This window comes from Trichosurus vulpecula, chromosome 3 (assembly GCF_011100635.1).
Source record: "Trichosurus vulpecula isolate mTriVul1 chromosome 3, mTriVul1.pri, whole genome shotgun sequence".
NCBI classification, from domain to species: Eukaryota; Metazoa; Chordata; class Mammalia; order Diprotodontia; family Phalangeridae; genus Trichosurus; species Trichosurus vulpecula.
The window spans coordinates 227,924,925-227,942,490 of record NC_050575.1 but is presented as its reverse complement, the minus strand read 5'-3'; the positions used below and the strand labels follow the sequence as shown (position 1 = coordinate 227,942,490).

General features: G+C 37.9%; 1 protein-coding gene and 1 pseudogene across 1 annotated transcript in view; one reads left to right on the top strand and one right to left on the bottom strand.

Moving 5' to 3' along the window:
- CDH13 (cadherin 13) overlaps positions 1-17,566 on the bottom strand; it is a 1,345,123-nt gene that overhangs the window by 82,856 nt on the left and 1,244,701 nt on the right. The window lies entirely within an intron of this gene.
- LOC118841235 lies at positions 14,641-15,001 on the top strand (annotated as a pseudogene).

Sequence of the window (17,566 nt, the reverse complement as noted above, 5' to 3'; positions counted from 1 at the left end):
TAACAAATGACTGTACCAATTCATTCTCTTCCCTGCTGGGGGAGATGGGGATGCAGTCTGGAGAACAAGTGAGTATCAAACACCAGCCACTGAACCTTGTGATTTTAATTGGTCAGGGAAGCATCTTCCTCTTTTGATGGCTAGAGAGAAGCAGATGCAACAGACAGGAGGATACAAAAATAATTTCCTCCCTGCAGGTGAGTCTGAGGAGCTTCCTCCTAAAGATGGAATGAGGAATGTTGTAAAACACAGTACTTTATATTCACTGCTCCATTCTGTTCCATCTCTTTATCTCTCTGTCTCTTGGTCTCTCTGTCTGTCTCTCAACTCTGCTTCGTATTAACACTATAGCAAATGCATCAATCTTCATGATGACTCTGAGTCATCTTTTTTTTTTTTTTACAAAAGCTAAGATGCATCCAAAGAATACATTTTGGAAATACTTCTAGAAAAAAATGGCTTAAATAAATAGTGTTTACCATTTGAAGGGGTAAGTTTCAGTTATTTGAAAAATTAATGTTTACCTCATCTATCTTCAGTGATGCCAGAAATACATATCAGGTGGCATATAGGTTATAACAGCTTTAGCTTACTCACCTCTCACACCCACCTCTTCTACTCTCAGATCACCAATAAATAAATCAACTTCCCTACATGGGAAATTGAGGCTTTACCCAGCTATGGGAATATAGGTATACTCCTACATAACAAAGTTCATATTTTTCTCTCATTCTGAAACTATTTTGTTGAAATTTTGCCCCTATAACTAAGTTAATAGAAAAAAAATCCAATTGAACCTTAGTAGATTTTTTTTCTATTACAGTAATGCTACCATATCCAATTTAGTGAAAAATGAGCCTTGAAGTTTTTCACCAATTTCCGAATAGAGCTGAAATTCAGTTCTAAGAATAGTGTCTACGTAATTGGCAAGGAAGGAACATTTAATTTCTAGAAATGTACAGATTGGGGAATGATAGTTTCACAGTAAAAGGACCCATGATGTACATTACTGTAGGAAGCCTTGATTTGGGAATGATTTCCCCAGTGTAGGCTTGAATCACACAATCATAGCACGTTAGTCCTGGAAAAGACCGTAGAGATCATCCAGTCTAGCCCTGTCATTTTTTCAAGGACACAACAGGCCCAGAGTTTGAGAGGGAGAAGCTTGCTCAAGGTCACACAACTAGAAAGTGACAAAGAGATGGAAAAGCATGAAAAGATGGGACCTTTTATGTTCATACCAGGCATCACTATACCTATTTCCTTTGTAAGGGCAAGTGTAGTCAGGTTAAGCTTTCTGTTAGATATCAGTAATAGGAGACTCTTTTGTGCATTGGTGCATATGAGCTCCAGAGAATGTATCAGGTCAATGACTTTAGGAACATTGATTTTATTTACCTCATTGTTCATTTTTTCATTGTGTTTGTTTGTTTTGCTGTTTTTATTATCGTGATAGGAATCATGATAAACTGAGGATAAACAAGAGGTAGATCATATCAACCTCTTGTGAGCCATAAATTGCTCAACTAGCCTATAGACACAATCTTGCTCTGGAGGCAGACTAGGAAATGCAACATCAGGTGGAAAGGGAAAATTTTCAAAAATAGCCCCCCAACGGGTCATTAGTTTGTGGCTTGATTGAAGATTGGAAGGAAAAGGTTGTGTTATTCTTTTTTTATACTGGTAAATAAGTGTCCATAGGATAAGATATTGAAGGTGAAAAGGACATCAGAGACCATCTAATCCCTCTCCCCCCATTTTATAGATGAGGAAACTGATCCCCAAAGAAATTAAGGGACGTAGCCAAAATCATGCAGTTAAGTGGTCTTTAAGTAAAGGTGTCATGACTCTGGAGTCAATGTTCTTTTCCTATTATACTACATCTTGGACTGAGTTGATTTCTAGTATGGTATACTATGAATAAGATATTTTATAAATATGTGATCTTCCATAGACTGAAGAGGAATATTAATTGGGACTGCTAATTGATATCTCAGGAACAGTGACTGTGAAGCAGTGAGTATTGTATTCAGAGTTCTTGCCTTTCAGTATTAATATTTAACTCATCTATCTATTAATCTGGGATTAATCTTCTTGGAATTCAAAAAAAACTATTTCACCACAATTTTAGCTACATTGATATATGTGTTTGCCATCAAGCCTGACAATGAGGGTCTGATATATTGTTTATATGTGATATGGAACAACAAGATCATAGGATAGAAATATTTAGAAGTGGAAAGAATCTTGGAAATCACTTGGTTCAATGCCCTCATTTTTCAGAGAAGGAAACCAAGTCTCTAAGAGCTTATTGACTTTCCCAAGGTCAGATAACTAAGGAAACAATAGGCCCGAGATTTCAAGTCAGGTTCTTGGACTCCAAATCCAAAGCTCATTCTGACAGCTATGATGAGGCTGGTATGATCAAATCTTTACCTCAAGATAGTAAGTTTAGAAGGTGCTGATATCACTTCTAGACCTCCAACAGTGTTCAAGAAACAGAGTTTTACAATTTTAACAAAGATAATTAGTTAAGACAGAGAGATGTCAGATGGAAGACTTAATGAACAACTCCCTGCTCCCCCTTTTCCCTGCCCCAACTCATTGGGAGCCTTCTGCTGGCATATCTGGTTTTTGGTCTCCCCACCTTAAGCAGCTCAGGATCTGCTGTGTGCTGCTTGTCCCATGTACCAAAATGCTTAGTTAAGAGCTCTATCCTTGCTATTAGGGCAAGCTACAATGTTAGGCATTGCAAGACCTCTTCAGCAAACTTGAAAGCCCTTCAGCCCCAGGCTCTTCTTCTCTGGACCAATGTGCCTTATGTAACATTGTAAGCATTCTCACTTCCCAGATACTCTGGTTAAGGGAGAACAGATTGTTGTTTCCAGGGGTTTTAGTATTCTCCTTTGCACCTGGTTGCAAGTTAGTGAGCTTAAATGAAGCAATGATAATGAGGCCTTCCCACTGAGAGAAAGGTGACAAACAGTGTGGCAATGTGGTATAATGGAAAGGAAACACTGGATATGAAGTCAGAGGAGCAAGCTTTGGAATCCAGCTCTGCCATTAACTACCTGTGTGATTTTAAGCAAGTTACTGAACCTTTCTGAGACTCAGTACACCTCCTCTATGTACTAAAAAAAAGGGGGGGCGTGGTTGAATTAGATCTTCTTTAAATCTAACTCTATATATTTTACTCCTATTACTCAATCAACATTTATTAAACAGCATATATACAGCTTAAACAGCATACATACAGCATAAACAGCATAAATCAGTATTTATCAAACATTGACTATATGCCAGAGACATTCCTAAATACCGCAGATACAACAAAACTCAGAAAACAGGAAAAACTAGGAGCATAGCTTTGTTTTCAATAACAATGCTGTAGCACTTATTTTCTCAAGCAGTGCAGCAAATACCCAGGGGCACTATTGTTTGAATAATTCCAATATTACTAGTATAGAGATCCCTAACTTGGCTTTTGAAGAGCCATGAACTTTTGTGACCAAACAACAGACTTTCTTTTTAAAAAATACAATACTCAACCAGCAATCTGACTCAATATGATATAGTAACACATTAGGGAAAATACTAGATGTGGAATCAGAGGACCTAGGTTCAAATCCTGCTTCTGCTACTCACTATGTGTGTTACTTTGGGCAAATTCCCTCGCATCTTTCTAGGCATCACTTTTCTTATCTGCAAGATGAAGGCATCTGACAAGATGCTTCTCTCAGATCCATTTCAGCACTAAATCTGTCATCCTGTGATACCAAGAATACAATGAACTCATCAGGAAGCATTACTATGATTGTTAAGGTTCTTAATTTTTATTTCAAGAACCAACAAGCAGCACTGATGATCTCTCTACTTATATAGGTTACATTACCCACGTGTTAGTTGTTGCTTTCATGAGTCACTGTGTCCAAAAACTTTTATTCCCTGTCAGACAAACTTCTTATGATAGGCCTCTCCAGATTTAGTTTGGTCCTTGGAAAACAGATGCGCAGTCTTTTCCTATGTATATATTTCAAACCTTCCCACAACAATGGAACCTGCTATAGCTCGTTCTCCACTGGCGCAGACCTTGAGACATAAGGGTTACATCCAGGTATCCATCAGAGGAGGACATGAGGGGAGGTGATCCTTAATATCATTTCAAATTGAGTTGCTCTTCACTTTCAGGTACTAAGGCACTTTGCATGCATAACTGCAACCATCATAGAATTAAGTAATGACAAAGTGACAAAGTATTATTAGGTTCTTGCTTTGACTGTATATATAACCTGCAACTGATATACCTCATTGTTATATTTCTTGCAATACTGTCTAGTCAGCGACATGAAAAATGTGCCCTGTAGTTCCACAGTTCAGAGCCATTCATTCTCAATGCCATGATGATTTCAAGCATTATGTGGAATAATGTTGTTTTGTTGGGCAGGGGCATGGGAAGGGATAGAACTCAATTTCTTTCTTTTAAATGCTATATTCCTCTTTGTTGATCAAAATTAGTAGCTTTAAAAAATATTGCAGGACATTTATATTGGTTTCTATGGTCTATCCAATTATACAAAACTAAACATATTCCTAAGTCTCTTATCTGTGGTATTAGTAACAAAAAAGATTAAATATAGTCAAATGTTAATTTGGTAGAATAGAATCTGTTTTTTAGGAAAACATGAAATAGTAATGCTATTGTAATTTTTACCAGCTGAAAAAAAATTTCAGCCTGTGATTTTAATGTTGATAGCAGAAGTTATTATGGGTGACATGTTAGCACTTGTGAGAAAATAACATTATTCTGTTTAGAATATTTTATAACATCTTTATTTCAATTTTCACTTTTAGAAAAATACTAAGTCACACTTTTGCCTCCAGAAAATTCCTGCAATAAAAAAATCCTATTTGAATTTCTCAGTTGGAATATTATTAGATTCCAACTCATACTATTATGTTTTAGGGCTTAACAGCACTCCCCTATCATCCCTCTTCTCAGAGATAGTTCACTAGCACAAGAGTAGCAAGATAAACCAACATGGATATGATGTATTTTGTCCCCATAATTGCCTGCAGTTGGATTTCAAAGATGTGAACTGTTGGCTCCAACGGTGAATCTATTCCTGTTTTCCAGAAGGGATTGTGGGGGGAGTGTGTGGGATGACTACATTGAATGTTCTTCTCCAGCTTTATTCAGTGTCAGCTCAGTTGCTCTACCTCGACTAGAAGCTGTAAGGTGAAGTGAAGAGAGCACAAGATTTTGAAACAAAGGAACTGGGTTTGAATCCTTGGTTTGCTACTCAACCTTCGTCAATCAATCAGCAAACACATTAAAAATACCTACTAGTATCAGGCACTGTGCTAGGTACTACAGATAAAGAGATAAAATAAAAATGAAACACTTGTTGCTATTTATGCCCTACTTCTCCAGGACTCAGTTTTATCATCTGTAAAATGAATGCTTTCGATTAGATGGTTTCTAAGCTTCCTTCCATCTCTGCATCTGTGCTCCAGTATTCAGGAGACCTGATCTTTTGGGGCAGTAACATTTTTTCCTGGTCAGCTATGCAGGTGGCTGAGTCAGTGGTTCCCTAATTTGGGTAAGGTAGAGTCATTTTTCTTTGGAGAAAGTCACAAGGTGGGGAAGGAGGAGAAATAATCATTTATGTGGCATCACTGTGTGCCAGTCGCCATGTTAAGTGCTTAACCAATATTATCCCATTTGATCCAGACAATAACCCCATGAGATAGATGCTGGTAGTAATTCTAATTTTTTAGTTGACACAGCTAGTGTCTGAAGTTGTATTTGAACATGGGTCTTCCTGACTTCAGGCCCAGAACTCTATCCATTATACCCCTTAGCTGTTTCACATTAGTCACAAGACTTATGGGGACCAGCTGGAGGAGCCTCTGGTAGAGACAAACCTGAACCAGATTCATAAGAAAAATTAGGGAGAGGGACATGAAAAAGTTTTTTCTCTGACACATTCCAGAGAAAATCTTTTTTTTCTCCCTCTTCCAAACTTGAAGAAAAATCCTGAATAGAATCATTTGAGAAAATGAATATAATGGTTAATTAATGAATACTCATTCGCACTTTATATTTAAAGGAAAACCTTGATTAAAAATCCCCCAGTGATTGCCTGAAGTTATGAATTGAACCTTCTGTCATCTAAACACTGGAAATATGCTAGCATCTTCAGTGGGGTATGTTCCCCCCCACTCATGGAGGGGTCATAAAATTCAGAAGGTCCCTCATAAGGATGTGTGTATGTTGGGCATGGGTGAAGGGATGGGAACAACATGTGGATAATCAGGATCCACTAATTAACAAAATAAGTTTAGCCAGGATTTACACTGAAAAGCTGCCAAATAATCTCTCTAGATGAACAAATCAAGAGAGTTAACTAAGTCCCCATTCACAAAGGGCTAGAAGTGAGCCACAATGGGACTGTGAAGTCCAAGGCCAGTGGAAGGTTTGGGAAAGGGAAGATATCCACAAGAAACAAACTCAAAGGGCAGAGACAAAACCAAGCCTTTATGGCAAGATCAAGGCCAGTGGAGAACAGATGAATGGGAGAGAGGAGTCTTCCACAATGGAGGGGAAAAACACATTGAGTTTGGAATCAGAGGCCCTGAGTTTAAATCATGTTTCAGTGGGATCATGAGCCAGCCTCCCATCTTTTGATCTCAGTTTCCTTGTCTGTAAAATAAGAGGCATTGGAGCAGATGATCTTTAGTCATCTCCATAGAAGTGGAATCTAGGTAAAATACATTTTGACTGACAACTGCTGGAGAAAATAGTTCATTCTTTTCCCATCACATTTGGATTCCCTGGAGCTACTGTCCATGACCCTGTGTATAATATTGATAATTTGGCAGTCGTATAATCATTTATGAACTAATTTCTGCCACTAAAGTCCTCTTTCTGAGCCTAGAGATGACCCTGGGTTTTTCAAAGCTAAGCCCATGGAGCACAAGCATTAACAGCTTCTACCATACTGAGTATAGGGACCACTTTGGGAGTAATTACAGTCCCACTGATCAACTGTGCCTACTTTCCAAGGACTGGCCTCTTGATGATTAGTATCTCTGCTCTTAGCATGGCTAAGCAGGAGGATAAAAAAGCCTCTTTACACAGATGGTACTTGATATGAACCCTAAAGGAAAATGAAGGTTCCAAAACAAAGATGGGAGGAGGGAAATCATGGAGGCTCCAGACTCTGCAAAGTCACAGAATCACAGGAGATGGAATGTCAGATACGGGGAACAAGTAGAGAAAATGTTAATAAATTCTGCTCTGAAACTTTGGAAGTAATATCCACATTAATGTAATCACAGATCCATTAAATGTTAAAACTATTTGTTTTAATGTTCTTTCCCTAAAATGGGAATTAAAAGTAGCATAAATATCCCCTGACTTGCTATTAACAGACTTATCCTCACCTTGCAGAATTCTCAATATCTTTCTCATCTCAGGTGTCACCTCCTACTCCAAGCATATTCTAATTTCACATCACTCATTCTTGAGGCCATCTTCTCTAGAGGGTCTAGCAACCAATCTCAGACTCAAATAGAAGGGAAAAGTACAGGAACTCCCAGATCACTGTAGCTGAGCTATTGTTCCGCACACCCAATCCCTACCAAATGAAACACCATTATTGCCAGGTATTTGTTGATTTGCATCTATCTTCTTTAAGGAACTAGTTTCAAAATAGGTCGGGGAAATACTCTGACTATTGAAACACTAAAACGGACCTCCGATTTAATTAATTCATGAGTTTCCTCTAATGATAAACTTCTCAATCCATCCATGTTTGCCCATATTTCATGACTTTTGTCCACACCCTTCTGTAAGTTCATTACAGGGAATCCAACAAACAGACTAGAGGTCTGTTTTATTTTTCCTTAGTATTGTGAGGGTAGCAGTGAAATGCTTTAGTTGCCCTCATTCTTGCCAAGCGACATGCTCAACTTCTCTTCCTACAAACATAATTCAAACATTTATTAAAGGCCTACTACATGTAAGATGTTGTGCCCAGACTATGAGACAAAGTTTAGATATTACTTAACATTTCTATACTACTTAAAACTTTACAAAACACTTTATATACATTATCTCAGGTGTTATATTTCAACAATCTCCCGGAAATACATGCTATTCTTAGCAGTCTCTTTTATAATTGAGGAAAATGAGCCTGAAAGAAGTTAAAAGATTTTCCCAGGGTCACAAAGCTAGTTATTATCTGAGGAGTGATTCAAGCTCAGGTTTTCTTGCTTCCAAGTCCAGTGTTCTATCTAATATGCCAACCTGTTTCTCAAAAATAGGTTCTATTCCTGTGGAATTCCTAAACAGTAGGGAGGAATGAGAAAAGACTTCATAGAAAAGGTGATATTTGGATTCAAACCATGTGCATTAGAAGGACCTCAAAGGCCAACAGTCCAGCACATACCTAATCTATGAAAATTTCTTATCCAACATCACTGAAATCATACAAAATAATGAAAAGTACTATATGCTATGATCTAGTTCTCTTTTCCTCTATGCCAGATTTCAGGAGGACCTGCCAGGAGTCAGTCAATCAATGATTCGATAAACATTTATTAAACACCTACTATCTGTCAGGCACTGCACTAAGCACATCTAACCAGAATGTATTTATTCCCCATTTATTCCCCATTTTCTTGCAAGAAATGATCTCATTAGAAATTTCTGTTTAAGAAGAAAATAGTCTAGAGCCTAACCTTGAGAAATTCTGAAATAAGGCATTTCCAGAGAGTCCAGGAGGACTCATCTCTTTAAATATTTTTATTGCATTTTAAGATATCAGGTTCTCAGATTTATTTGGAAAGCAAACCAGCAACAGACTATGAAATACATTTCCTGAATTAGTTACATGATTCCTGGCCTGTGATTTCGTTATCCATGGTTAGTGCCTAGTACAGTGATATGCACCCAGGGAGAACATAGAATATTTGTTGACAGCCTGGGATTGGTGATTGACAGGTCTAAAAGGGGTAATAAAAGTAATCTGAACTTCTTTCTTTATCCCACTGCATTTTCTCTAGGTTCTGAAATGTATGGAATTGAAATGAATACAGAATGATGATACTATATAGGTGTATTATGTTGATGTCTTCCTCTCAATTAAGTCTCCCTTCTCTTACCTTTTTTGTAAGGAGTCCTAAGCAGATCGATCAAATATAGGGATTGATGGCTAAAAGCACAATCACATTAGCATTTATCATGTGTTTCTATATTGTGTTCTGGGATCATGTGTGCTCTTGAATAACTAGATGACTTTTCATAATTGAACTTTCAAATTCATGACAGTAAAAATGACACCTCCAACAGTCAAACTCTCAAATCAACAAAACTTAGAACAACTCATTTCAAAATAGATGACTTAGGGGAAAAATCCACATTAGCTGTAAAAAAATAAATTATAAGTATACATGTACTATATATTTTATAAATGCATTACATATATACTTTTCACTTTCTATTCAAAGGTCAGCCATCTGGCCTTAACCAAATTGAAGGCACCTAATCGCATGCGATAATGAAATGTTTCCATACCTCTGAGCAGCACCGAGGCTAGAATTCTATTTTTAGCTACCCTAGATATAAAACCTTTAAAAATTTAGTTATTTAATTAATTAGATATTTCCCCCACTGGCGTTTTCACAGCATAGAGTCTGACCACTTACAAAGAGTGAGCTGTAATAACAACTTTACATAAATAATTGGAATCCCAACAGCACAGGAGGTAATAAAAATATACTGGTGCCATAAAATATACAAATGGAAGGACATCCCTTTAATTAAAAATTGCAAGGGCCTCATGTAAACAATGCATTACCATCTCATACCCCCTTATCCCAGACTTGGTGAGTTAAGAAAAAAATAACTAAATGATCTCAAGATGAAGAAGGGGAAAAAAGAACTATTATTGAGGTCAGTAACTATTTTTAATTAAGATCAGGTGTTAATAATGGATTTCAGGAGAATATGGCTTTTCTTTTAATTTCCCCAGGTAGAAATGTTATTAAATTTGGCCTTTAACTCTTTCCTGACACACAAAGGCTTAACTTCTGCTTAAAATTGAAATGTTGGTTACAATTTTTAAAAAGTCTCATATCCAAATTATTAAATCTGCCCCAAATGTAGGCAATTTATGATCATGAAATCAACATTTTTGGAAACTGCTATTCATTTAATAATAAATGACAAAAAGAATTTTGGAGACCCTTGTTGGGAAAATGAAAAGGTCTTTTAGCATTTTTTTCTTCAAATGAGTATGGGTTCATGCTGAACACATCTGTATCTTTAATTGAATGGTTTTTACTGGCTATTCCCAGTGATCTTAGAACACATGGAACTCACAATTTATAAGGATGTTAGCATCTGGTTTCTGCCAAATCTTTTATCATTCTAGTGCTTCTTTTTGGATGGGCTTCAATTATTACATTAAACATGGAGTTTTTAAAAGGACCTCATTCACCAGGGGTAGATTGGTAAAAATTGCAATCAGAACTTTTACTACTCCTTTGGAATTAAATTTTCTTCATACTCTAATGCATTTCCCCACTACTTTGAACTTAACAAATGAATTATACCATACATACAAATTTAAAGAACAAGGAGGAAAATTACTTGAAAAATACAGACCCTAGAAGAAACCAGAATAAGGCATTTTTGCATTCATTTTAATTTTTAAAAGAGATGAATAACTAATTTGAATCTGTTTCAGATATTCAGGATTCAGAGAAGAGGTCCAATTTGGACCTGGGTTGCACCAGAACTAGTTGTCACAAAAGATTGTTTAATGTTTCTTTGATGTATTCTTTTTTCCTCTTTTTTCTTCTTCATGGCAACACAACCCATTTGTGCTTTCCACATACTACTCACCTTACTTCCAATATGTGAATTTAGAAAATTCTGAAGCCCTCCTTTTCACTCATTCTGGTTTACAGTCCTAGTACTAGGTCTCTGTATTTGCCCTCCTTGGTTCAAACACTGTGCACTGAATGTCACTGTTTCTGTCTGCTGTCTCATGGGTATTTTTATTTATCAAGTTATAGGTAGAAAGAGAGAACTGTTTCAGAGAAATTCAGAGATTTGTTGACAAATAACCTGGTGGGTAGAGAAGTCTCCAAATCAATTAAGTATTTCTGTTTCTTGTCTCTACCTTCTCCCGGTGATGAGTGTCATCATTTCCTGATTGTGCTGAAGCAATAGCTTAAACCTCTGTGGCTTCCTTCTCTGTGGTCTCTTCCACTTTGGCTGACACTGTTATTTATATGAATGCCAATGCTCTGGGGATGCTATTGTTGCTGGAGTCATGCAATTTTTTCAGCAAAATTCATATGTGTTTCCTATTTTGAAATTTGAAACCTTTATTTTATAAATTCATTTCCAGGAATTTTATTCATCAGAAAAGGGTAATAGGTATTTCTTTCACATACTTCGTACTCTCCCTCCCTCAGAATTTTCTGTCTCTTGCTTTGCATTCAAGTTTAAGACAGAGAAAAGAATAGCGACTACTGTAAGGTTGGAGGGCAAAAGGGGAAGATAGGATATTGGCAAAGAGACACTGCAGGTGTATTTCAGAGAGAGGTTTGGTGGAGCAGGAAGGCAGATAAGAATGGGAGGAGGACGTATGAAGAAGAGTATTGCTGAGACCACAGGAAATGGGTCAGGGCAAGAGGAAGGTCAAAGATTGTTGAGAAGTCTGGATTAGAGACATGTAGTTTCCTCCACCTGAAAATGTTCATGGTTATTTAAAAGTCCAGAAAGCCTTTTCCTTCTCACAACTCCAACAGCTTAAAAACTAAGAAAATGCTTGCTCCAATGATTCTGGTTGTGTGTCTCTCAACAGTGGTAACTCTAACTCATAGATAAGGGGTTGCGGTAGGGAGGAGGGGAATGATCCTAGAATTATAGCTAGAAGAGACTTTTAGAGAACATTGAATAAAATGTGAACTCCCGAAAGGCAGGGGTTTATTTTTTCTTTTGTTTCCCTAGAGCCGAGCACAATACCTTTCATATGGAAGGTGTGTAATAAACATTTGCTACTTTTAAATGAGCCCACCCACTCCACCGTCCTGCTATTATACAGAGAAGGAGACTGAGACCCTGTAATGGGCTTTGGCTAGTCTTTGCTATGGCTTTTAAATATATTTCGAATTGTGGAACTCTTCTCCCAACATCACTAACACTGGCAGGCTGGGTCCCCAGAATTCACTGCTACTTTCCCCCCATGGTATTGTGAGTAGCTTTAATGAGTTGGGTGGTGGTTGTCTAATGACATAATTCATGAGCAACCAGCAGTGTACTTCCTTCCATAATTATCTATTAATATCAATTAATCAGCCAGATACAATTAGATTTTATAAAGAAGTGTTTATCGTGGTAGTAGAGTTGGTGCCATTGGCACAAAACATCACTCAAAAATCTGTGACATACTTTCCTACCATGGGGAAAGTGTCCCGAAACTGAGACCATATGGGGAAGGGAGTTAATACAGTTCCTGGAAGCTATTTTGCTATAGTCCCTAAGACATCCCCCTTAAGTGTGATTGTAGCTTCTCTGCTGGGCTCCTTGTCCAATCTCGAAGCTGGCTGGGTGTGCTGAGTTTTTTGTTGTTTTTTCTCCCCTAGGCTCCCAACACAGACATTCTGCCAACTATTTCAGGGACATTGTCAGTAAGGTGAATTTTAGTGTAAGTAAGGTAGATTTTAGTGTGTGTAAAATAGATTTTTGTTATTATTTCTTAGAGTTCAGTTTCCCATGATCTATGGCCATAACAACCTCAGTTTCCCAGGATCCATGGCCATAACGATATGTTTCCCAGATATTAGATATGAGTTAACATCTCTACCATACTTGTGCAGCATTATATAAGGATAAATAATATAAACGTGTGCTGAAACTGCAAACATCCACTGCGACTTCATAGTGAGATGCAGGGATGAGGTGATGTAAACTTGCTGGCAACATGCCTTCTTTGTCTGATGCCCTATAAAACAGGTTGTCAGTGGTCAGTGAGTTGGGGAACCTTTATGGTTGAATGCATAAACTAGTATGCTGTGTACCTTGACTGGCCCCCATCAAGGCTTGGGAGGGGGGAAATCTATGTTTGCTTCAACTAGCCCCCATTGAGGGTTGAAGGGATTTAGCGGAACCCTTTAGGGTTGAATGCACAAGTTGTGCCTATCTTGATTGACCCCATCAAGAGGTAGGGGTAGTTGCTCCTCCCTTCCTCATTGGCCCCTGCCAGAAGGGTGATTAGAAAATACGGTAGGAGTTTGTGGTGCTTCCATTACCAGCAATACTATGTTAGAGAAGACTAGACTAGAATAAAACTTATTATTAACCCGCTTGAAGCTTTCTTTCCTATCTGACCAGATCAAGAGTGAACCTGTTAGAGGCTGGAATCCAAAACCTTCAGTGCCTCCTGTGTATTATCTGTCTAACAATTGGCATAGTAGGCAGGATCTGTGCAGACTAAAGGAAAGTATGGGGTTCTGTGGGAATGGGATAGTTATCCATTTTTTCCCATTTATTGTGTTGTTTTTTGTAGCTATGGTTCTATGGACTCCTCCCCAGGGATGGGGGGATGGAGTATGTACCCCTTCCCAGGAGTGGGAGGATGTGCCCCTACTGCTAGAGACTTTGAGAAAGTTTTGATGAGAAATGGGGGTATTCTTGATAAGAAGGAGACTAGAAAGACCACAGGAGTTGTAGAAATGTTGTGGGAGACCCGGACTGATTTAGCCTCAAGGTGTGAGAGAGTCAGTGTTCATTGACAGATACAGCAATGTTCCAGACCAGTCCAGAAAGACCTCAACCCAGCAGTGGAAGCAGTGATGATGGAGCAAGCAGCCACAACCTGAGAGAAACCAAGCAAGGAGCAAAAGCTAAGCAAGGAGCAGCAGCCGCAGGAGAAAAAGATAACCTTGGTAAGTGGGGGAGCCAAGTGGGCAATTCAGTTTCTTGTGTTGTAGTTTGGTTAAAGTTAACTATTGTGAGAAAAAAAAATACTGACAAGCTGTCAGTGGAAGCCTAGTTATGGGAGGTTCAGACTGATTTATCCCAAGGATTGGAGGAAAAAGAGGCATGTGAGAAAGCTTGAGAAATATTAGAGACCAAGACCCAAATTCTCAGGGCTTAGATGTTTATTATTCCCCCCGTTAAAGAGGCAGAGTTATCTGAGAAGCAGGAGGAGAATGTTGATTGTGTTATAATGAAGGCAAAAGGTTCATGGGAGAAGTCCCTCTTAAACCTCCAGTGCCTCCTGTGTATTATCTGTCTAACAGACACCATTAAGATTATGACAATGAGGAGAAGCCCCAAATTCTCTGATCTCTAAAATTCAAAAGACTTATTCCACCTCTGGGCCAGGGGCTCAAGCATTTTGGTAGGAGTGCAAATTCTGAGATGGCTTCATCTTTACTTGGTCCTCTTCCTCCTTCTCCTCCTACTCATGCCTGACCTCCACTCTATGCTCCACCCTTGAGCCTACAAAAGTCCTCAACATGTCCAACCTAGACTGAAGGTACCTTATGTAGTATTTCAAGAGATTGTAAAAAGAATCTGCAGCCAGGGTCATTAGAGACTCTTCAGAAAACAACATTATGGTGTAGAATGGGGTAATCTGGGGACCCAATGGAACTGTGTTTGAAGATGGCACATTTAAACTTTCAATAGAATTTACAGAAGGATATTCAAATAAACTGACTATACTAGCGTGCCTCTAAAATGTTTCATACAAATGTCTAAGCATATGATAGTATATGCCTGGATATACTTCAAAATCATTGGAGTTCAACCCATGATGCCTTCTCCATTTTGACAACCATAAAATTTTTATTGGAAGAGACTAATCCCAACAGTCCAGCAAACAGCCAGGATGCTCAGCTATACCAGGAAAACAAATAAGAATATAAAAAATGAGTTTCAGCTTTCAGGATTGTTGACCCAGTATGGTACAAATAGACCATCTGGTCATAAAAAATCTATCTTTCCTCTTCCTTCTTTTTCTCTTAGAATCATTACATTTATTTTGTTGAAAGCATAATAGCTTTCAGGCTTTTGCCACCTTTCACTGCTGAAGCTTCCATTCCTCCCTTCCTTTCTGACAACAGAAAACACCTAAAGGTAGATAGGGGAAGAGGGAGAGGGAGAGAGAGATGGAGAGGGAGAGAGAGAGAGGAAGGGGGAGAGAGAGAGAGAGAGAGAGAGAGAGAGAGAGAGAGAGAGAGAGAGAGAGAGAGAGAGAGAGAGAGAGAGAGAGAGAGAATGAATTCAAAAGGTCTTTGGCAAAAGGGAATTCAATATATGAAATTTGTTCCTAGCCCCTGTTGTAGACACTACATCAACTATTTCCAGGGATGCTACTAGGAGTAGGAGACCAATGAGAGGTTTTATATTCAAATTCTCTGAAGATCACAATGTTCTTATCTAGTGAAATTTGGTTGGAAGGACGGAGGGTAACACCTAGGCTGAGTTGGAAGGTCTTTCATCCCTATTCCCTTCCTCTCTGCACCTGATCCCAAATAATTTCTTTTAAGGGGCCTGGATGGAGGCGTCTACTATTAGGATGATAAATACTCAAATCCTTGGAGTCAAAACTGGACAAGACCTAACCAAATTTTCTCAAATAAATTAAATATACTTACTCTGCAATGTCATTAAAATTTATCCCATAGCTTTCAAGAACATCTAAATTGGCCAAGGAATTTTTCCACACTTCCTCTGAAGCCTATTATTGGTTGATTCAATCGAAAAGTGTTTTCATCTGGTTAAGGTATCTGGGCATATCATCTTGTTCTTTTTGTTAGACACTTCAAGTGGGGTGGAATCATTGATTTGTTGACTTACATACCCACACTTACAAATAGTTTAGAATGAGGAAATGCCCTCCAGGGTGGTAGATAGAATAAAAATTTACTTAGGAGCAGGGAAACAAGGCTAAAAGATGAAAAATCCAGAAAACCAAGGTTGTAAACTGGGGGATGGAGGGTGGAGTATTTAGACACATGCAGATTCAAATCATACAGACCCTGTTTTGACATGGCATAAACCAGTTTGCAGATAATAGCAACTGTAGGTAGAGGGATCACTGATTTTTTTTAACCTGAAAAGACTCTCATCATTCACACGGAGGTGCTGTTATCTAAATCAAGAATATGTTTTTCTGTGGAGTACAGAGGGAGAGACAAGGGGAGACCATCTGCTTTTTAGTCCTCTTTTTGTATACTTTGATGATACGAGTGAAAGTACAATTAACACTATTATAATTGGAGAGAGTTCATTCATTCCAAGCTGAATCTGGGACCTGAGGCTCTTCAGGGTTAATTGAAGCCCCAGTGGGTTTAATGACTTTTCTAAAACATGGAAAGTAGCAGACCTATTATTCAAACCTAGGTCTTCCTCTTCCAAGTCCAGGGGTCTTTCCACTGTATTACCCTGCCTCTTAGTTCTTTGTCTTTAAAATTAAATGTAGGTATTCCTAAGCCATGAATGTAGAGCTAAAGCCATATTTCATCTGTTATTTTTAACCAGCTAAGAATCAAAGTAATAAGCTGAGCTAGGCCATTATAAATGCTTGAAAAGTGTGATTACCAACAAGCAAGAAGATTTTAGTGGCCACCTAATTAGTCACTCCTAATCTCTCTGCTTTATTAGGATTTGTCCATTCATGGCTAATTTATTATCATACAAAAATACAGCCCAATGGAAAAACTCAAAGAAACCTTTTGTTCTACACATGATTATACTAGACAATAGGAACCTGCTAAGTGATAAATCCCTTATCCATAGAGTCATTACAGTTGAAAACTTATTCCTTATTGGATCTGGCTGAGTAATACTGAAATGTTATTATCTAGAGTTTCCATCTGACAGAGATTTAGTCCAAGTCAGAATAATGGAGGGTTTTTTTGCTCAAGAAATCAGCAGAAATGAGACTTGGACTTCTTTGTCCGTGATTTGGAAGCTATATTTTACTTATGTCATTTCTGATCTATTTGTCTATTTCTAGCACAGTGCCTAGAGCCTAATAGGTGACAATAAATGCATGTTTATTTAACTTGGCTTTGATATGTATTTTGAATATATACCCATAAGTAAAAGTTAAAATCGTAAAACTAACCAAAAGGAGCAAAGCAAGAGATACTACCAGGCACTGGAGATGAAACAATTCTGACTGGGGGACATTGTTTAGCTCTTAGGATCCTAGTTGCTAAGGCAAAAAGGTAAATTCATTTGGGTTATATGGTAATTATTGGTTGGCACAAGAACATATAATAATAATTTCATAATATAACAACAACACTAATAATAATTCCCAAAGGAATTTACCTTTTTGCCTTAGCACCTAGGAAACTAAAAGCTAAACTCAGTGTCCACATGCTGGGATTCTCTAATCTCTAGTGCCTGATAATATCAATTGCTTTGCTCTTTTTGTTAGTTGTGCATTTCCTTTACTTTTACTTATGGGTATATATTCTAAGTAAATAGTCAAACCAAATTAACATGAATTTATTAAGAATAGGTAAT